Source organism: Phacochoerus africanus, chromosome 8 (assembly GCF_016906955.1).
Source record: "Phacochoerus africanus isolate WHEZ1 chromosome 8, ROS_Pafr_v1, whole genome shotgun sequence".
Lineage (NCBI taxonomy): Eukaryota > Metazoa > Chordata > Mammalia > Artiodactyla > Suidae > Phacochoerus > Phacochoerus africanus.
The window spans coordinates 62,359,051-62,380,596 of record NC_062551.1 but is presented as its reverse complement, the minus strand read 5'-3'; the positions used below and the strand labels follow the sequence as shown (position 1 = coordinate 62,380,596).

At 46.5% G+C, this 21,546-nt stretch overlaps 1 protein-coding gene and 1 long non-coding RNA gene across 11 annotated transcripts in view; one reads left to right on the top strand and one right to left on the bottom strand.

Moving 5' to 3' along the window:
• The first annotated feature begins 222 nt into the window (after positions 1-222).
• Positions 223-18,629, top strand: LOC125133001 (uncharacterized). 3 transcript variants are annotated; one of them, XR_007136380.1, is made up of 5 exons: positions 223-485; positions 7,474-7,638; positions 9,573-9,689; positions 10,836-11,055; positions 18,496-18,629. It is a non-coding gene; the product is annotated as an uncharacterized LOC125133001 (long non-coding RNA). The 3 variants fall into 3 exon arrangements; XR_007136381.1 differs by lacking the exon at positions 18,496-18,629 and adding an exon at positions 14,034-14,073; XR_007136379.1 differs by lacking the exon at positions 18,496-18,629 and having other exon boundaries at positions 10,836-11,673.
• Positions 11,173-21,546, bottom strand: part of LOC125132987 (zinc finger protein 256-like) — a 37,808-nt gene continuing 27,434 nt past the window's right edge. For 6 of the 8 annotated variants that reach the window (XR_007136371.1, XR_007136372.1, XR_007136367.1 and 3 more), the window contains 2 exons: positions 20,587-20,726; positions 18,336-18,680 (listed from right to left, as the gene is read on the bottom strand). The gene's annotated coding sequence lies outside the window, so the exon portion shown is untranslated. Of the gene's footprint in view, positions 11,311-18,335; positions 18,681-20,586; positions 20,727-21,546 lie in introns of those variants that run through there. The other 2 variants (XR_007136369.1, XR_007136373.1) reach the window with 2 other exon arrangements.

Below are 21,546 nucleotides of genomic sequence, written 5' to 3'. Positions count from 1 at the left end.
CCTCTGCACCAGAACCCAGAAGCGCCATTTCCCAGGGTCCGGGCGGCGGAGCGCGGCCGCTTCGCTCGACGGCAGCTTGCGGAACCCGCCGGCGCAGCGTGTGGCGCTGTGGCAACTACTTTACCCAGAATGCTCCGCGACGGAGGCCGCGAGGTCCAGCCAATCAGAGGGTCATAATGAGGTCGTTTCCGCCTGAGGAAAAATCTGGGGGCGGGGCTTCCGGCCTTCTTTTCTTGGGCGGCTGTTCTGACTCGTCTGGGTCTCCCTGACTCCGAAACGCTGGCTCTAGGCCGAGCGACTGTCCTGTTAGGTCCTAGAAGAGTCGTTTTCCGCGTGGCGCAGAGGCGGGCCTGAGGTTCGCCACTCGGCACGGGCTTCCCTGCGCCCGGCCTGGGATGGAGACCGCGGCGCCCGCGGCCCCCTCTTCTCCCGCCGCTCCGCCCGCAGAGCCCGATGGCGGCGGCCGCGCGGAGGACCCGCCTCAGGTAAACGCCCGTCCTCAGGCCCTCCCCCCACCGGACACTAAAGCCCCGAGTGCGGGGCGCCTGCTCCCGTGCCTGCAGCCCAGGCCCCGGGGCCCAGGACGGAGAGGCGGTTGTGGGTGCGGCCCTATTTCGGACACAGTGCGATGGCGCGTGGGGAGGGTACGGGTGGAGGGATGTAGCCCGGCCTCTGGCTTCTAAACACCGGCAGCAGATTGAGTCTGGGAGACACAGGTGGGTGAAGCGAAGGAACAGCTTTATTGCTTTGCCAGGCAAAGGAGGCCACAGCCGAGGAACGCCCTCAAAACTCTGAGGTTTAGGTGGAAAAACAGGGCTGTTGATAAGGATCAGCGTGTCTTCATTCTTTCCCCTCCATAGATTATTTCAGAATGGTCAAGACTGGGGTCAGGCGGTCCGGTGATGATTTCTCGTGGTTTTCCGGCGTATCCCACAGAGACCTCTTTGGAATGAAGAATGCTTACAAAGGAAGGGAGTGTTAGGGCGTCTTGCAAAGGCGAAAACTGCCAGGTGCACGATGTAACTCTCACTAGAAAGTAATCATTAGGAAAAGAAAGCAATCAAGCAAGGAAGAAATCATCTGGGGAAAGCCGGTTGGGGTCAGTGCGGTTAGAGTAAGTGTGTGGGCATAACGTAATGAAAGGCAGTTTTCACTAATTTTCAGCTTAGCAGGGATACCTGGTAAAAGGCGAACTGAGCCTTGACGCATAGAGCTTGAGTAGCTACTCTGAGTGCCATTCTTGAGGGCCAGGCAGAGGTACAGGGAAACCTGGGCCCATCAACTGGTGGTAACTCATTGCTTTTTCCCCATTTCCCTGACTGCTTATGGAACCAACACAGTCAGTTGGGAAGGGTCCTATTCCTTCACTGACCCTGACTCCCAACCACTGGATTGTAGTGTCTCGGGACTCTTAAGTGCTATTGCCCCCGTTCCTACATCCCACTTTGGACTGGTGGGGCGATGGGGAGGCTCTTAGAGACTTGTGTCTGGCAGGTGGCCCAGGCACCTCAAGGGAAGTGTTGATGAGAGACAGAGGCAGAGTCATAGCAGCAGTTGAGATGAAATGACACTCAAGCTAGAGCTAGTGCTTATTTACCACTCACTGTACACACCAGAATTTTGTGGGGCTCGTTTTTCATTCAGCCTGCAGGAGAAGGCCAGGAGCCAGTGATGTGGTCATTGTGAGAGTCACTAGGCCTGGGGTAGGCCCCACGTGGCCTGGGCTTTGAATGAGGGATAGGTGGATAGAGGAAGGTTGTGAGCCGTCAGGGGACAGCAGGTCAAGCACAGAAGTGGAAGAGGGCCATGTGGGTCTGAGATGGACATGTGTTTCTGTGTGGCTAAGCCTGGGACAAGGAATGGAACTAGGTAGGGAGAAGTCGTAGAAAGTTTTGGGGCTGCGACTGCTAGTGGAAGCCCTGGGATGTCGGGTGTAATACTGGATTGTTTTGGAACATCTCAAGCATAATCTAGATGTCAGCTGCCAAACTGTAGCACAGGCCCATTGGGATGACCTTAACGCAGGTGGTAGAAGTGGGATGGTCCTGAGTGCAAGCTGCCTTATCCCTACTCTGCTCCTACAGATAAGCTCTCACAGCCAAATTACCGCCCTGTCCTTTTTTGGGCGGGGTGGGGGGAGGCACACCCATAGCATGCAGAAGTTCCCAGGCCAGGGATCCAACCCTCGCCACAGCTATAGTCAGAGCCACAGGGGTGAAAACCCCAGATCCTTAACCTGCTGAGCCATGAGGGAACTCCAACCCCCTTTTTATCAAGGAGACCAGAGCAGTTCGTCTTTGTCCCTTTGTAGCAGGTTTCACTTCCTACCAGTCCACAGTATTATGCAAGAAGCCAATCCCATTTTCTGGGAACTCCTTTAACCATTTTATACATAGTATTAATCCCATACTCCTAGTTTATCTCTTCCCCGAATCTCTTTCCTTTTTTTTTGTCTTTTTAGGGCTTCATGCATGGCATATGCAGGTTCCCAGGACAAGAATCTAATCAGAGCTACAGCTGCCAGCCTATACAACAGCCACAGCAACTCGGGATCCGAGCCGCCTCTGTGACCTACACCACACCTCATGGCAACACCAGATCCTTAACCCACTGAGCGAGGCCAGGGATCGAACCCACAACCTCATCGTTCCTAGTTGGGTTCGTTAAACACTGAGCCACAACAGGAACTCCCGTAGACTCTTTGATGATGGCCATTCTGACTGGTGTGAAGTGGTGACTCACTGTAGTTTTGATTTGCATTTCTCTAATAATTAGTGATGTTGAACATCTTTTCATGTGTCCGCTGGCCACCTGTATGTTTAGAGAACTGTCTGTTTAGGTGTTCTGCCCATTTTTTGAATGGCTTGTTTGGTGTTTTGGGGTAGAGTTGTATGAGATGTTGGTGTATTTTGGAAGTTAACCCCTTGTTGGTCACAGTGTTTGCAAATATTGTCTCCCATTCTGTATGTTATGCTATGTTGTGCAAAAGCTCGTAAGTTTGAATAGGTCTCATTTGTTTATTTTTGCCTTTCTTTTTCTTATGAGACTGATCTAAAAATATTGCTGTGATTTATCTCCGAAAATGTTAGGACTATGTCGTATTTCATATTTAGGTCTTTAAACCGTTTCGAGTTTATCGTATATGGTGTGAGGGAGCGTTCTAATTTCATTGATTTATATGAGGCCGACCAGCTTCCCCAAAACCACTTGTTGAAGAGACTGTCTTTTCTCCATTATATATTCTTGCCTCCTTTGACAAAGATTAATTGACCATAGGTGTATGGTTTATTTCTGGGTTCTCATTCTGTTCCATTGATCCATCTGTTTTTGTGCCAGTACCACAGTTTTTTATTTTTTGGGGTTTTTTTTTTTTTTTTTTTTTGCTTTTTAGGGCTAAGGGGTGGCATATAGAAGTTCTTAGGCTAGGGGTCAAATTGGATCTGCAGCTGCCGACCTACACCACAGCTCATGCCAATACAGGATCCTTAACCCACTGAGCGAGGCCAGGGATGGAACCTGCATCCTCATGGATGCTCGTCAGGTTTGTTACCACTGAGCCACAACCCGAATTCCCACACTGTCCTGATTACTGTAGCTTTGTAGTAATGTCTGGAGTCTGAGAAGCTCCAGCTTTGTTCTTTCCCCTCAGCATTGATTTGGTAGTTCTGGGCTGTTAGTGGTTCAATATAAATTTTATTTTTATTTTTTTACTTCAGTGAATTTTATTATATTTATAGTTGTACAACCATCATCACAACCCAATTTTATAACTTTTCCATCCCAAACCTCCCCAACCCATCCGTCCCCCGACCCCCAGCCTGTCTCCTTTGGTAATCATAAGTTTTTCAAAGGCTGTGAGTCAGTTTCTGTTCTGCAAGTAATTCATTGTATCCTTTATTTGGATTCCACATATAAGTGACAGTATGTGATGATGTTTGTGTCTCACTAACTTCACTTAGCATGATAATTTCTAGGTCCATCCATGTTCTGCAGTGCAATTATTTCATTCCTTTTTTTTTTCCATTTTTTTATGGCTGAGTCATATTCCTTTGTGTATATGTACCACATCTTCTTTATCCACTCCTCTGTCAGTGGACATTTGGGTTGCTTCTGTGTCTTGCCCATTGTATATAATGCTGCAGTGGACATTGGAGAACATGTGCGTTTTCAAGTCATGGTTTTCTATGGATAGATGCCCATGTAATTTTTAGTTTTTTGAGGAATCTCCATACTGTTTTCCACAGTGGTTGCACCGATTTACATTCCCACTAACAGTGTAAGAGGGTTCCCTTTACTCCATACCCTCTCCAGCATTTATTGTTTGTAGACTTTTTGATGATGGCCATTCTGACTGGTGTAAGGTGGTACCTCATAGTAGTTTTGTTTGCATTTCTCTAATAACGAGTGATGCTGAACATCTTTTCATGTGTTTTTTGGTCATCTGTGTGTCGTCTTTGGAGAATTGTCTGTTTAGATCTTCTGCCCATTTTTTGATGGGGTTGTTTTTTTGGATTGAGCTGCAGGAGGTGTTTACATATTTTTAAGATTAATTCCTTCATCAGCAGATGTCAGTCACTTCATTTGCAGATCTTTTCTCCCAGTCTGTGGGTAGTCTTCGTTTTGTTTAGGGTTTCCTTTGCTGTGCAAAAACTTTTAATTAGGTACCATTTATTTCATTTATTTATTTGACTGCATCCAAGGCATGTGGAAGTTCTTGGGCCAGGGACTGAACCAGCGCCATAGGAGCAATCCAAGCTGCTGCAGAGACAATGCCAGATCCTTAACCTGCTGTGCCACATGAAAGGTCGTTTATTTTTGTTTTTACTGTCACTACTCTGCGAGTGGATCTGCTGTGGTTTATTTCAGAGTGTGTTTGGCCTATGTTTTTCTCTAGGAGTTTTATGGTGTTATGTTTAGGTCTTTAATCCTTTTTGAGTTTGTTTTTGTGTATGGTATTAGGGAGTGTTATGGTGTTATGTTTAGGTCTTTAATCCTTTTTGAGTTTATTTTTGTGTATGGTATTAGGGAGTGTTCTAATTTCATTCTTTTCCAGGGAGCTGTCCAGTTTTCCCAGCACCACTTATTAAAGGGACTGTCCTTTTTCTATTGTGTATTCTTGCCTCCTTTGTCATATATTACTTGACTATAGGTGCATGGATTTAATTCTGAGGTTTCTGTCCTGTTCCACTGATGTATATTTCTGTTTTTGTGCCAGTACTATATTGTTTTGATGACTGCAGTTTTGTAGTATAGTCTGAAGTCAAGGAGCCTGATTCCTTGAACTCCATTTTTCTTTCTCAGGATGGCTTTGGCTATTCTGGGTCTTTTGTGCTTCCAAAAAAAACTTTAACATATTTTGGTCTGGGGGTTCCCATCATGGCTCAGCAGAAATGAATCTGTCCAGTAGCCATGAGGTTGCAAGTTCGATCCCTGGCCTCACTCAGTGGATTAAGGATCTGGCATTGCTGTGGCTGTGGTGTAGGCTGGCCACTACAGCTCTGATTTGACTCCTGTCCCAGGAACCTCTATATGCCACAGGTGCGGCCCTCAAAAGACAAAAAAAAATTTGTTCTAGTTCTGTGAAAAATGTCCTTGGTAATTTGATAAGGATTGCATTGAATCTGTAGATTGCCTTTGGAGGTGTAGTCATTTTGACAATATTGATTCTTCCAGTCCAAGAGCATGATATATTTTTCCATCTGTTTGTATCACCTTTGATTTCCTTCATCAGCATCTATAGTTTTCAGAGTACAGTTCTTTTGTCTCTTTATGTAGGTTTATTCCTAGGTATTTTATGGTAAAAGGGATTGTTTCCCTAATTTCTCTTTGTGACCTTTCATTGTTAGTATAAAGAAATGCAGTCAATTTCTGTGTATTAAAATTTTGTATCCTTCAATTTTACCAAATGCATTGATGAACTCTGAAAGTTTGCTTGTAGCATCTTTAGGATTTTCTAGGTATAGTATCATGTCATCTGCAAACAGTGATAGTTTTACTTATGTCTTTTTCTTTGATTTGTTTTGTTGAAGCTTGTTCAGCAGTTGGTTGTAATTTTGTGGCTTTTATGAGAAAAGAGCTCCAGTCCTACTCTGCCATCTTCATCCCATCTCCTCCATATACATTTTAGAATTATTTGTTCTATTTCTGTGAAAAATGTCATGGATAAGGTAATGAGATTGCATTAGATCTATAGGTTGCTTTGGGTGGTATGGCCATTTTAACAGCATTAATTATTCCAACCCAAGAGCACGAGATATCTTTTCATGAAATTTTCTTTTTAATAGTTTTCTGTCCTCTGTAATATGATGTGCTGAGTGGTTTTAACCCAGTGATGGCGGCTCATCAGCCCTGTCTTCCCCTGACTAGTTGCTTTGTCCAAGTCCCATGTACTTGATCGTTTTGTGGGGAGGATGAAGAGTCCTCAGTGGTACCCTGGCTGAACACAAATACAGCCTCCGCACAGTGGAGTCAGAGGGAGCCTCTTCCGTGAAGAGTGACCCCCAAGGGAGAGCATTACGTCAGGGTTGTGTCTGAATCATATTAGAAACCTATTCTGTTTTACTAGTATTTTGGTTCCAGTGACCACAGTTTCTGCATTTTCTTCCCCACTCTTGACACTTGCTCAGCTGTTAGTTCCATATCTTCTCACTTCTATACTTACATTCAGCCCATGACCAATCTTTACATCTCTTGCCTCCATGTCTCATCCATTTTTCTCACAGATCCACTTGCGCTGGTCTCTAGATCTGGCCTATTTGTGAACTGTGTTCCGTTCCTTAAACAGTCTTTGACCAGCAGCGGCTCCGTGGCAGTTTTTTCCAGGGCCTGGACACAGCTTTCTACTTAGCACTTGTGTTACCAACAAACAAGGTTCTGTTTGCTGAGGAGCAAGCTTTACACCCTGCTTTTCCTCCCTGGGACACACTGCATGGCTGCGTCTTCACCTCATGAAGCTGTCTCCACCCTGGGGTCTTTACAGCCCATTCCTGCTCAACAGCCCCATCCTCAGTCTGAATCCAACTTGCTGTTGTTGCAAATGGTCCCGTGGACTCACTGCTGGGTTTGTCAGACACAGCCTGTGTGTGGGCTGCCCCCTCCCAGTGCAGTCAGCATGCGTCACACTAATATTTCTTTTTTTTTTTTTTTTTTTGTCTCTTTAGGGCCACACCCACAGCATATGGAGGTTCCCAGGCTAGGAGTCTAATCGGAGCTGCCGGCCTATGGCAGAGCCACAGCAATGCGGCATCTGAGCCCCAACTGCAACCTACACCCCAGCTCACGGCAACGCCAGATCCTTAACCCACTGAGCAAGGCCAGGGATTGAACCCGAAACCTCATGGTTCCTAGTTGGATTCATTTCCGCTGCGCCAGAACGGGAACTCCCACACCCACGCTAATATTTCTTACGTTCCAACTGTCAGCATGAAGCAGAGAATGAGGAGGCTTCTTTTCTTTTTTCTTTTTTCCTCGAAGAGGTCTCCCGTGAGAAGGGCATTTCCCTGTGCCGAGTGTCCCAGGCAGGACTCCTAGGGCAGATCCATCATTCATGAAGAGCCACCCCTGTGAAATGTGTGGCCTCACAGACAATTGGCACTTGGATGAGCAGCAGCCAACACATGACAGGCAGAAACTGCACAGGTATGTGGCATGAGAAACAACTTTATGTCAGCATAAACCTTCATTTTTCAGAAGCAGTGCATTAGGGAGAAGCCCTTGGTGAGTGACGTACACAGAGCCTCGTCTGTAAACACCATGTGTCAGGGGAGCCCTTTATTTTCAGTGTAGTTGGGAACGACTTCTAGGCCAACGTTGAATTTTTTGAGCAACAAGCCACCCATACCAGGAAAAGGTCAAGCAGCAGAGCTGACGGTGGGACAGCCTTTCAGAGGGAAAAACTCCTTTTGGGGAGAATGCATGAAAGCCTTTAGCTGCAAACATACACTTGTTCAGCACCACCTCACTAGAGGAAGCGGTTTTTTTCCTTCAATTCTTTTTGTTGTTTGTCTTTTTTTTTTAGGGCTGCACCCAAGGCATATGGCTGTTCCCAGGCTAGGAGTTGAATTGTAGCTGTTGCCACTGGCCTACGCCACAGCTACAGAAAGGCCAGATCCCAGCCATGTCTGGGACCTGTACCACAGTTCACGGCAATGCCAGATCCTTAACCCACTGAGCGAGGCCAGGGATCAAACCTGTGTCCTCATGGATACTAGTCAGATTTGTTTTCACTGAGCCTTGGTGGGAACTCCGAGGAAGCTACTTTATGTGCAGTCTAAGTAAGAAATTATCTAGTAAAACCTGGGAGTTCCGGTTGTGCCTTACCAGTTAACGAATCTGACTAGCATCCATGAGGACACAGGTTCCATTCCTGGCCTTGCTCAGTGGGTTAAGGATCCGGTGTTGCTGTGAGCTGTGGAGTAGGTCGCAGATGTGGCTTGGATCTGGCATTGCTGTGGCTGTGGTGTAGCTGGCAGCTGTAGCTCCGATTCAACCCCTAGCCTGGGAACCTCCATATGCTGCGGGTGCAGCCCTAAAGAGCTAAAAAAAAAGAAAAGAAAAGAATAAAATCATTTATTTAGCAAAAGCTGCAATATCAATCAGTACCACAGTAGAAAAAGACTTAAAGTGTGTGTGGAAAGTGCGAAATCCTTTAGGCAAAAACCCGACTTCACTGAACTGGGAAGAGTTCACAAAGGAGAAAAGTAACTTTTTTTTTTGCCTCAAGACATAGGGAGTTCCCCGGCCAAGGATCAGATCGAGCAGCAGTTGCAACCTGCGCTGCAGCTGTGGCAACACAGGATCCTTAACCCATTGTGCTGGGCCAGGGATCAAACCTGTGTCCCAGCATTCCAGAGATGCTGCTGATCCTGTTGTGCCACAGTGGGAACTCCAAGAAAGAACTTTTAAATGTGGGAATGTGGGGAATTATTTAACCACAAGTGCTATCTTTTTTTTTTTCTTTTGTCTTTTTGACTTTTCCAAGGCTGCTCCCACGACATATGGAGGTTCCCAAGCTAGGGGTCCAGTTGGAGCTGTAGCCACCAGCCTCCAGAGCCACAGCAATGCCAGATCCGAGCCGCATCTGCGACCTACCCCACAGCTCACGGCAGTGCCGGATCCTTAACCCACTGAGCAAGGCCAGGGATTGAACCTGCAACCTCATGGTTCCTAGTCGGATTTGTTAACCACTGAGCCAAGACGGAAACGCCAACACAAGTGCTATCTTTTTAAAGACCAAAGACTTCACACTGGAGAAGGGCCTTCTGCGTGTAGTAAATATTTAACATCCTTCACCTACAACTCCAGTCTATTGCAATACTGTAATGTTCCCATTGGATAATCCCCGAAAGAGTGTGGGGAGTGTGGGAAATCCTTTAGTCTGAACACTAGTTTCATTACACATCAGACAGACAGTTCATACTGGGGAAAGGGCAGTGAATGTGAGAAAGCCTTCAGCCTTATCTCATTGGAAACAACAAAATTCCCATGAGAAAAACAGGGAATATGTGTTTTGTTTGTTTTTAATTTTTTAAGTACAATATTTTGTCTCATTTATTATTGATGTCTTAATACAGATTTGTAGAAATGGAATTGCTGCAAAAAAGTACTGCATGTTCATGCTGGATATGACAAGCTTCCTTTTCTAGTTTGTTCCAGTTTATACTCAAACCAACAGGAAATCATGACCGCAGGTATGATCTTTTGAATGTTTTTAATTTTATACATATATATGTGTGTGTATATATACATGCACACACAGAGACATACCCCATTCCCCCCAGAGGACTGTTTTTTTGTTTTGTTTTTTTTTACTTTTTTTTTGCTTTTTTTAGGGCTGCACCTGTGGCATATGGAGGTTCCCAGGCATGGGGTCGAATTGGAGGTACAGCTGCCGGCCCACACCACAGCCACAGCCACACAGGATCTGCCACATCTGCGACCTACACCGCAGCTCACGGCAACACCAGATTCTTAACCCACTGCTCGAGGCCGGGGATCAGACCCGCAACCTCAGGGTTCCTAGTCGGATTTGTTTCCATTGTGCCACGACGGGAACTCCCCAGAGGGCTGTTTGGATTCTGCAGTTGAACACTAAGGGAGACACCTCGTGAGGGTGTCATCTGCCTCAGTTGAACCTCAAACATATGAAAATCTGTATTAATTCCAGATCTGTGGGAGCTGCATTTTTCCTTTAAATGCCTAGAGTTGGCACAGGTTTATGTCACTGCAGTTCTGTAGCAAAACCCTTTCATGTCTGTCTTCGGTGCCCACAGTGTGTGCCACTCACCCCCGCCCCCCAATCGTGTCCAGGAAGGTAAAGGGCGGCGTTCTGCCTCAGGGGAGGGCTTTATGAAACGCCGGACCACTCAGTCCCGTCTCTGATGCCTCAGGCAGTGTGGACTGGGGCCACTTCCGACTGGGAGGATTCTGCGGCGACTTGAAAAGATGCACGACCTTTGTCTGGAGTGCCGCTGACGTCACGATCTCTGTGTTGGATTTTCCGTTTTCCAGTCGTGAACCTGAGGACAGCCTGCCTCCCATTACCCTGGTTTGCGTGATGATGAAGGCAGGCCCTCCCATTTAAGTGTGGGAATGCTTTGTATCGAGTGGTTGGTAAATAGGGATGACTGGGTTTTGTGTGCCCTCAGAGAGGACAGTGCGATGGCTCGGAGATTACAGTTCTCTCTCCGCTTTCGGCCTGGTTTCCATCGCTGCCTAAAGCCTCCTTTGTAGGCTGACTGCCATGCTCTTTGGTGGGTTCAGAGGTCAGCTTGTGGAGGGGAGACTTGTGACAACCCTGTCGCTTCTGGAGCACCATGAAGTTGTCTTGTTCACAGGGATGTGGCATCGTGCTCAGGACGAACGAGGGCAGTCTCTTCCCAGGTCCTGCAGAGGAGCCGTGGAGCCTGCTGCGTACAACTGTTGAGGGATCATCCTCATTCCAGACACGCTGGACTCACAGGACGAGGGGGCAGGATGCTGCAACCGACTGCTGGGCACGTGCCTCTCAGGACAGCATCCGCCTGACCCACCACTGTGGCTGGGAAGGATGAGCAGGTACAGAACTTCTCACAGTCCTCAGGCCTGTGTCCTGGGTCACTGCAGGCCTCCTCAGTGGACATCAGCCAAAGACACTGTGGGTCACTGCAGCCTGTCTGGCTCTGGCTCTTCCCCTCAGGACCAGTGCTTTACAGGAGGTGTGCAGGAGAAGGAGGGAGAGCTTAGTCCAGCCTGCATTTATGTGGCACAGCTGGGAACAGCCTCCGCTGCTCCCCAGGACTTGCTGCCCCTGAGGCGAGAGGGAGGCCCTGACTGGAGAGAGAAGGGTATATCAGCATTAGTGTCACCAAATCTCATTTCCAGGAAAAAGAAGGAATTCCAGGTTTTAAAGCTTCGAGAAGGTATAAATGACGTGCCGTGAACATTAGTGTGGTAGGTTCTGACACTTACATAAACTCATGAAGTCTGGATCACACAACGAATCTCTTCATGACCCCATATCTACCTTGCGTTTATTTTTAATCGCTGAAAGATGGCTGATTTCCAGTATCGTGTTAGTTTTAGGTATACAGGTGACTGTATAACTGCAAGGTGATTCCATATTTTTGATTTTGTTCCATTGCAGGTTATTACAAGATACTGAATATAGTTGCTGCGCTGTGCAGCAAACCTTTATTACAAGTTAGTAGTTGGTTACCTGCACTCCTGTTTCTCCTTCTCCTCTCCCTTCCCCTGTGGTAACCACAAGTTTGTTTCCGTGTCTGAGAGTGATTCTGTTCTGTAAGTGGATTCACATGCTGTTATTTTTAAGACTCCACGTATAATACACAGCACACACTTGTCTCCACCTCACCTACTATATTTTCTGGGTCCATCCATGATGCTGCAGGTGGCCGTATTTCATGACTTTCTCTGGTGGAGTTGTCGTCTATTGAATACGTACACGTGTGTGTGTGTGTGGATATTAAGTATATACACACTCTATGGCGTATACATGTATGTATACACATCACCTCTTCCTCACCCGTGCATCTGTTAATGGACCACAGATGCGTCCATGTCTTGGGAATTGTAAAGAGTGCCACTCTGGACACAGGTATGTCTTTTCCATACTGTTTTCCATAGTGGCTGGACTTTCCTTTTCTCCGCACCTTCTCTGGCAATTACTATATGTAGACTTTTGATGATGGCCATGCTGACTAGAGAGGGGTAGTTTTGATTTGGAGCATAATTAGTAATCCTGAGCATCTTTTCATGTGCCTGCTGGCCATCTGTCTCTGTCTACCTTGGAGAAATGTCTCTTTAGGTCTTCTGACCATTTTTTGATTGGTTTTTGTTTGATACTGAGTTATGGGAGGTGTTTGTATATTTTGGATACTTTGTAGACTTTATAATCTCCTTTCTTCTCCCCTCTAGTCAGCCGCAGATTTAGTTTCCTTTACAGTAGAAATAAGGCTGCACTGTCTAGAGTTTTATGATTGAAGTCATAGTGTTCACTCCTTCTTCCCCCCGGGCTACCCACATGCACTGCCTTTAAGATTCATTAAGGGAGTTCCCGTCGTGGCGCAGTGGTTAACGAATCCGACTAGTATCCATGAGGATTCGGGTTCGATCCCTGGCCCAGCTCTGTGGGTTAAGGATCCAGTGTTGCCATGAGCTGCGGTGTAGGTCACAGGTGCAGCTGGGATCTGTGTTGCTGTGGCTGTGGTGTAGGCCAGTGGCTACAGCTCCGATTCAACCCCTAGCCTGGGAACCTCCACATGCCGAGGGAGCGGCCCAAGAAACGGCAAAAAGACAAAAAAAAAAAAAAAGATTCATTAAGGATGTGTACATGAATAGTCCTTACATGATGCTTATACGAAGATGCTTTTCATAAAGCTGAAAAGTATGATGTTCTGTTGGATACACCATCTTTGTTCTGCTTAAGGACATCTAAGTTTAGGCTGCTGGGAATAAAACTCCTACATAGGGAGTTCCCCTGTGGTGCAGTGGAAACAAATCTGACTAGTATCTATGAGGATGCGGGTTTGATCCCTGGCCTTACTCAGTGGGTTGGGGATCCGGTGTTGCCCTGAGCTGTGGTATAGGTCACAGATGCGGCTTGTATCCTGTGTGGCTGTGACCATGGCACAGGCCAGCAGCTGCAGCTCCAATTAGATCCCTAGCCTGGGAACTTCCTTATGCCGTGGGTGTGGCCCTAAAAAGCAAAAAAAAAAAAAAAAAAAAATCTAAAACCACTACATGAAAAATGTAATTTCTCATATGTCTGTTTCATTTATTCTGTGTTAACATCTTGGGTTCTAATATCTGACTCACAGAGGAGATAAGTATATAACTTTTTAAGAAATGTCAAACTGATCTAAGTTATCTTTTTCTGTATTTTTACTAGCAGTGTGGGAGTTTCAGTTCTTTCACATCCTTGGCAATAGTGGGTGTGATGAGTCCTTTTAACTTCTGAGGCTTTTACATGATTTTTTTGTTTGTTTTCAATGGCCGCGCTTGTTGCATATGGCAGTCTCCGGACCAGGGATTAAATCTGAGCCCCAGCTGTGGCAACACTGGATCCTTCAGCCCACTGTGCCAGGCCAAAGGTCAAACCTGAACCTTCACAGTGACCTGAGCTTAACCCACTGCGCCACAGCAGGAACCCCCCTTTTAAAATTTTTGTTTTTATTTTTAATTTTTTAAATTTTTTGTCTTTTTAGGGCCGCACCTGCAGCATATGCAGGTTCTCAGGCTAGGGGTCTAATCAGAGCCGTGGCCTCTGGCCTACACCACAGCCACAGCAACGCAGGATCTGAGCCACGTCTGCGACCTACACATAGCTCACGGCAACACCAGATCCTTAACCCAACTGAGTGAGGCCAGGGATCAAACCTGCATACCTGTAGATGCTATTTGGGTTTGTTAACCACTGGGCCACAATGGGAACTCCTTAAATAATTTTATAGCATTATCCTCACTGTGGTTTTAGTTGCCTTTCACTGATGTTTCATGAAGTTGTTAAAGTTTCTAAATTTTGTTTTGATTTTTAGGGCTGTACCCCCAGCACATGGAAGTTTCTGGATGGGGGATCTAATTGGAGCTACAGCTGCCAGCCTTCACCACAGCCACAGCAACACGGAATCCGAGCTGCATCTGGGACCTACACCACAGCGCACGGCAATGCCGGATCCTTAACCCACTGAGTGAGGCCAGGGATGGAACCCGCATCCTCATGGATACTAGCGGGGTTCTTAACCTGCTGACCCACCAATAACTCCCTGAACATTTTAAAGTTTATTTTCTATTTCTTTTTTTTGTCTTTTTTTGCTATTTCTTGGGCCACTCCCGCAGCATATGGAAGTTCCCAGGCTAGGGGTCGAATCCAAGCTGTAGCCGCTGGCCTACGCCAGAGCCACAGCAACGCGGGATCCGAGCCGCGTCTGCAACCTACACCACAGCTCACGGCAACGCCGGATCGTCAACCCACTGAGCAAGGGCAGGGACCGAACCCGCAACCTCATGGTTCCTAGTCGGATTCGTTAACCACTGCGTCACAACGGGAACTCCCTATTTTCTATTTCTTATGTAAAATATTCTCAGTCGCTTTTCTTGAATCTAGATACTCAACAATACAGTAAATCAAGCCATGGTTTGTAATGTTTGTCATTTTCGATGACATGACACACCCACCACGGCCAATTTAAAACTGTCAGTATGGGAGCATTGGCCAAGACGGTGGAGCAGAAAGACCCTGAGTTCACCTACTCTCAGGAGCACCCTGAAATTACAACTATCTGCAGAAAAACCATCTGTGAAAAAGCCTGGAAAGCACTAAAAACATCTTCTGTATCTAAAGACACAAAGGACCCACAGGTCGACAGGAAGGAGGGTGGGCTTGCATTGCCGATGGGTAATGCAAATTATGCATAATTATGTTGCAGAGGGGCTCACATAAGACAGAATTCTGAGCCCCACATTAGTCTACCCAGCCTGGGGTTCCTGTACTGGGATGACGAGCCCTGCACTGGGATGACGAGCCCCTGAATCATTGGCTTTCAAGGCCAGTGGGGCTTAATTCAGGTGTCCCAAAGGGAGGAGGGTCACGAACCCAACTAGTATCCATGAGGATGTAGGTTCAATCCCTGGCCTTGCTCAGTGGGTTAAGGATCCGGTGTTGCTGTGAGCTGTGCTGTAGGTTGCAGATGTGGCTTGGACCCTGCGTTGCTGTGGCTCTGGCATAGGCCAGTGGCTACAGCTCTGATTATACCCCTAGCCTGGGCACCTCCATATGCTGCAAGTGTGGCCCTAGAAAAGACAAAAAGACCAAAAAAAGTGTCCCAAAGGACTTGGGAAATAGAAATGTCACTCTTAAAGGACACATGAAGACAGACCCATAGAAAAAGCAGTAATTTTTTAGGAGCCTGGGCCAGACCTACCTGCTCATCTTAGTCTCCTGGAGCGGCAGAGGGTGCTGCTACTCACCTTGAGGACATGCCCATGTGTGTTCACCATATTTCAGAGCTTTCTAGCATTCAGGCTCTGCCGCTGGGGTCACCATCATGAGATTCTCCCTCTAGCTCACAGTACCGAGACCTGGCCCCACATAACAGCCTGTGGGTGGGATGCCTCAGGCCAAACACTTGGCTGGGGCTCTGTCACCTAGAGACAGACTGCTACGAGACTTCCTGAGTCCACAGCTGCCTCTGCACACCAACTCTAGCCATAGCCCTGCCCTTGAGAGCTCAGACCTGCCCTCCCGGAAGGCTGCAGTAGCTTCTGGACCAGCTTATCCCACCAAGAGGCAGAAACCAGATGCACAAAAACACAACCTTGTAGCCTGCAGATCCAGAGAGTCCACAGCAGGTCAGAACCTACCCTGGGATCACCCAGTGGCAGGCTAGCACAAGCCTGGGAATATCCCAGACCCCATACCCAACTGTGTTAGAAACTTCACCTATCCGTCCCCACCACAGTGATCGGAGACACTAACACCAGCTCTGGGATCCCAGGGCCCTACAGCCAGACCCCTGGACTCAGCTCTACCTGCCAGGAGTCTGGCACCAACCCCAGGATTTGGCGAAAAGCATTTCCTCTAAGATCAGGAACCAGACAAGGATGCCCACTCTTACCACTTTAATTCAATGCAATTTTCATAATCCTACCCTCAGCAGTCATACAAGGAAAAGAAACAAAGGGAATCCAAATGGAAGAAGAAAACTTGAGTGTTTGCAGATGGCGTATTACACCTAGGGAATCCTAAAGATGTCACCAGAAATGCTCTAGAGGTTATCGGTCATTTCACTGCAGGGTACAGTGTTGCACTTCCACATACTAACAACAGCCTGTCAAAAAGAAAATCAGTGAGGCAATCCCACTGCACAAAAAATAATAAAATACCTACGAATAAACCTACATTAAGACACTGATGAAAGAAATTGAAGATGACAGAAACAGATGGACAGATATTCCATGTTCTTTGGTTGGAAGAATTAATGCAATCCCTATCAAAATACCAACAGCATTTGTCACAGAAGAAATAATTTAAAATTTTGTATGAAAAAAAAAAAAAGGGGGAGTTCCTGTTGTGGCGCAGGGGTTGATGAATCCGACTAGGAACCATGAGGTTGCGGGTTCGGTCCCTGCCCTTGCTCAGTGGGTTGACGATCCGGCGTTGCTGTGAGCCGTGGTGTAGGTCGCAGATGCGGCTTGGATCCCGCGTTGCTGTGGCTCTGGTGTAGGCCGGTGGCTACAGCTCCGATTCGACCCATAGCCTGGGAACTTACATATGCCGTGGGAGCGGCCCAAGAATTAGCAAAAAGACAAAAATAAAAAAAAAAAGACCCTGAGTAGCCAAAACAATCTTGAGAAAGAAGGGAACTGTAGGAATTGTGACCCCTGACTTCAGACAATACTGCAAAGCTACAGTAATCACAACAGTATGACAATGGCACAAAAACATAAATGGAACAGAAAAGAACCCAGAAATAAAGCCATGCACTTTTAGTTAGTTCAATCTGCAACAGAAGAGGCAAGAATACACCATGGAGAAAACACAGTCTCTTCAATAAGTGGTGCTGGGGAAACTAGACAGCTTACATTTGAAAGGGTAAAATGAGAATGCTGACACCATATACAAAACTAAACTCTGGAGCTCCCATCGTGGCTCAGCAAAAACGAATCTGACTAGCATTCATGAGGAGGCGGGTTCAATGGGTGAAAATATTTGCAAATGATATGACTGATAAGGAGTTAATATCCCAACATATATATATATATATACACACACACAAAGCTCATGCGACTAAACATTAATTTTTTTGTTTTGTCTTTTATCTTTTTAGAGCTGCACCTGTTCCCAGGCTAGGGGTCTAATTGGAGCTGTAGCCGCCTGCCTACGCCAGAGCCACAGCAACGCCAGATCCGAGCTGCATCTGCGACCTACACCACAGCTCACGGCAACGCCGGATCGTTAACCCACTGAGCAAGGCCAGGGATCGAACCTGCAAACTCATAGTTCCTCGTCAGATTCGTTTCCGCTGTGCCACGACGGGAACTCCAAAAAATTTTTTTTTTAATTGGTAGAGAGTTCCCACCATGGTTAAGAATCTGACTGATGTGGCTCAGGTCACTGGAGGTGCAGTGACCTCTGGCCCAGGGCAGTGGTTTAAAGGATCTGGTGTTGATGCAGCTGTGGCTCATTCCATCTGCGGGTGCAGCCAGAAAAAGAAAAATGGGCAGAAGAAACAGACATGTTTTTCAAAGTGGAAAAGCAGATGGCCAACATCGCTAATCACCAGGGAAATACCAATCAAAACCACACTGAGCTATCGCCTCACACCAGTCAGGATGGCCATTGTCAGAACACAAATAACAAACACTGGAGCAAGTGTGGAGAAAAGGGAACACTCGTGCAGTACTGGTGAGAATGTTAATTGGTGCAGCTAGTGTACAAAACATGGAGGTTCCCCAGACACACAAAAATAGAACTACTTTGTGACCCAGCATTCCCCTCCTGTGCATACATCTGAAAAAATAAAAACACCAATTCAAAATGATACATGTACCCCAGGGTTCACAGCAGTTTCACTTACAACTGCTAAGACATGGAAACAGCCTACAGTGTGTCCTTCAATACTTGAATGGGTGGATACACAATGGAATACCACTGGATCATTTAGAAAGAACAAAATGTTGCCATTTACAGCAACATGGATAGACTTGGTGAACATTCACCTACATGAAGTAAGTTAAAGAGAAACTAGTGCAGTGGCTTACTGCCAGAAAAGCTGTAAATTAACTTCAAGAAGACAAAGTAATAAAATGTAGTATGATTAGGAAGTTGGCAGTTCTAATTATTTTAAATAGTTTTAATGGAGGTATAATTGACTTAAAACAAACTGCACATTCTGAGCGTGCTCATAACCCTGAAACTAAGTTTCCTTCTGCTTTTTCAAATGTATCCTCGACATATAAAATTCCTGATACAGTGACATATTCTATATTTTGTTACAGCTATTTTCAAATATATACAAAAAGTGAAGAATGTTTTGAAGCCAGATGGATCCCTCCCAGTCACTTCATGGCCATTCTTCTCCTTTCATCTATTGCCATGTACACCAGCGGAGAAGTTTCCCACCGTCCCCTCCGACTCACGGTTTTGCTTTCTGGGGTTTCAGTTAGCCATAGTCAACCAAGCTCTGAAAAGTTAAAAGGAAAATTCCACAAATAAGCATCTGTGAGTGTTAAACCCTGTGCCAGTCTGCACGAGCACGTCTCCTGCCGCCCTCTTCATCCCCCCACGATGTCCATCATCCCTTTGGCCGGTGCATCCAAGCGGGCGTCGTATCATCGCACGTGCTCACACTTAGTGAACCACAAGATACTGAGTGAGAACACATTCACTTTTACTGCAGTCAACTGTTCTGTTCTATTACTGGTTAATCTCTTACTACACTTTATACATTAAACTTAATCACAGGTATGTATGCATAGGAAAAAAACATAGTATATATAAGGTTTAGCATGATCCTTGGTTTCTGGCATCTACTTGGGGATCTTCGAATGGTTTACTGCACATTTTTCGAAGATTTTTGCTGCAGATAAGGGGTCACAACTGCACCTGTAATTCCAAGCATGTTATCATTTAATGCATAACCTCTTCAGAATAGATTTTATTACTTTTTTATTTTTAGGGCTGCACCTGAGACATCTGGATGTACCCAGGCTAGGGGTCCAACTGGAGCTGCAGCTGCCTGCCTACACCATAACCACAGGCCAGATCATTAACCCATTGATCGATACCAGGGGTCAAACCTGCATTCTTATGGATACTGATTGGGTTCATTATCACTGAACCACAATGGGAACTCCAGAATACATTTTTTAAATGTAAGGTAATCCTTCATAACCCCAAAAGTTATAAAAATACATTTTATTAATGCTCAATTTTTTCAAAAATGAATTTGCTTAAGTCAGATTAGTTGAAGTCAGAGTCCAAAATGTATTCTTACGTCTTTCATTAGGTGTGTCTCACAGGTCTCTTTACATATGAGGTCCACTTATCTTTTAAAATTATTAGTTCTTATAATTTGCTGTCATTTATTCATCAGAATTTTCTACATTCTAGATATGGCTTTTTGAGTATCTGATACTGTTTAACTGATCACCCTTCCTGTGTAATTCTTGTCCACTAGATATTGATGAGATGGGTGACAAGATTTGATCCCTTAAGATAGATGTTTGATGATGACTGTTAGGGAAGTAAAAACAAAAATTTCTCCCAACCTAGAAATTTTTTTTTTTGTCTTTTTGCCTCTTCTAGGGCTGCTCCCTCGGCATATGGAGGTTCCCAGGCTAGGGGTCTAATTGGAACTACAGCCGCCGGCGCCAGAGCCACAGCAATGTGGGATGCGAGCCGAGTCTACAACCTACAGCACAGCTCACAGGAACACTGGATCCTTAACCCATTGAGCGAGGCCAGGGATCGAACCCCCAACCTCATGGTTCCTAGTCGGATTCGTTCACCACTGCGCCACGATGGGAACTCCCAACCTAGAAATTCTTTCCACAAAGATAGCAGAGACAGAAAACTGCTTTTCTTGTTGATAAGCATTAAAGCAAAATAGATGTGCATCACAAGTAATCCACCAGGAAATTGCAAAGGCAGCAAAAAACTCCGCATATGTCCAAGCAGATATATCCCACTGAATACTTTTTTTCCCTTTTTTGGGCCACACCTGCAGTATATGGAAGTTCCCAGGCTAGGGGTCGAATCGGAGCTGTAGCCGCCAGCCTACGCCAGAGCCACAGCAACGCGGGATCCCAGCCGCGTCTGCGACCTACACCACAGCTCATGGCAATACCAGATCCTTAACCCACTGAGCAGGGCCAGGGATTGAACTTGAAACCTCATGGATACTAGTCAGGCTCATGATTGCTGAGCTGCAAGAGAGCTCTGCATACGTATATTCAAGAAAAACAGTAACTGGTCCTCATGTAAGAGGAGCCGACAGAACCATTTGTCACAGAGTCCTAATTTTACCGGCTAATTGGGGTGACCTGTTACCTAACTGGTTTTATCCAGAGGAAGAATCAACTTCTCACCTTTCAAGATGGAGCTTTGTAGTTGGAGCAAGGTGTCTGCTAAGATGAGCCTCCTGTCCTCACACCAGTTGACCCTCCTCTGTCTGCAGTTTGGACAGATGGGTTCCACGTTCTTGAGAAAAACATTCTGATTCACAAAACTGAAAGGGAAAAATGACCAGCTGAAAAAAGGCCTGTCTAGTCTTCAACGACATGCATGTTAAAGATGAGACAGTTCTCAGAATTTTTCAAAGATAAATGCTCTGAGGGAGAAGGAGGAAGCATCTTTCCCTATTTTCAACAGGGAGAATTAAGCCATTTTTTAAATGTGTATTTGTCGAATAATTTGTACATGACACACCTACAAAAACCAACGGTGTGACTGCTTGGCTGCATCTGGAGACACGGTGTGACAAGTGTGGGATGCTCTCATCCTGCCCCGTGTGACAGGTGCAGGATTTACAAGAGGGACCAGAGCTCACCCAGCCCGTCTAGGGGACGGGCTTAGGGGTCACGTTTAGTTTCCAAGGAGGGGCAGGAGCAGTCCTTGTTAGTTGTTGGTCCTCACGGGCTCACTTTGTACCTAGCGGGCAGGAGAGGACCAAACCCACCAGCAGGAGTGGCTCAGAGGAAGAGCCTGGGCACAGGGACTGGACAGGGTTGAAGGGGACAGCTTAGTCCCCTTGAGGAAGACCGACAGCCGCACGCGGCAGCAAGAGCGAGCTATACCCTCCTCTGTCTGCAGTTGGAACGGGCAGCTGTTCCGGGAGACACCTGGCACAGGTGCTGTCTGCCTGGGGTGGGGGGGGGGGCCTGGTGGAGCTGCCGTCCTGTGGTTATCTGGTGGCCGGTCCTCTGCAGAGGGCCTCACAGCAGTGGGATCCGGGGTCAGGGAGAGGATGCAAGGGAAGAGGTGAGGGGACTCCCATCAGTGTAGCCATCACCTGCTCCCCCTCAGCCACTTGGCAGCTGTGTGCCCCT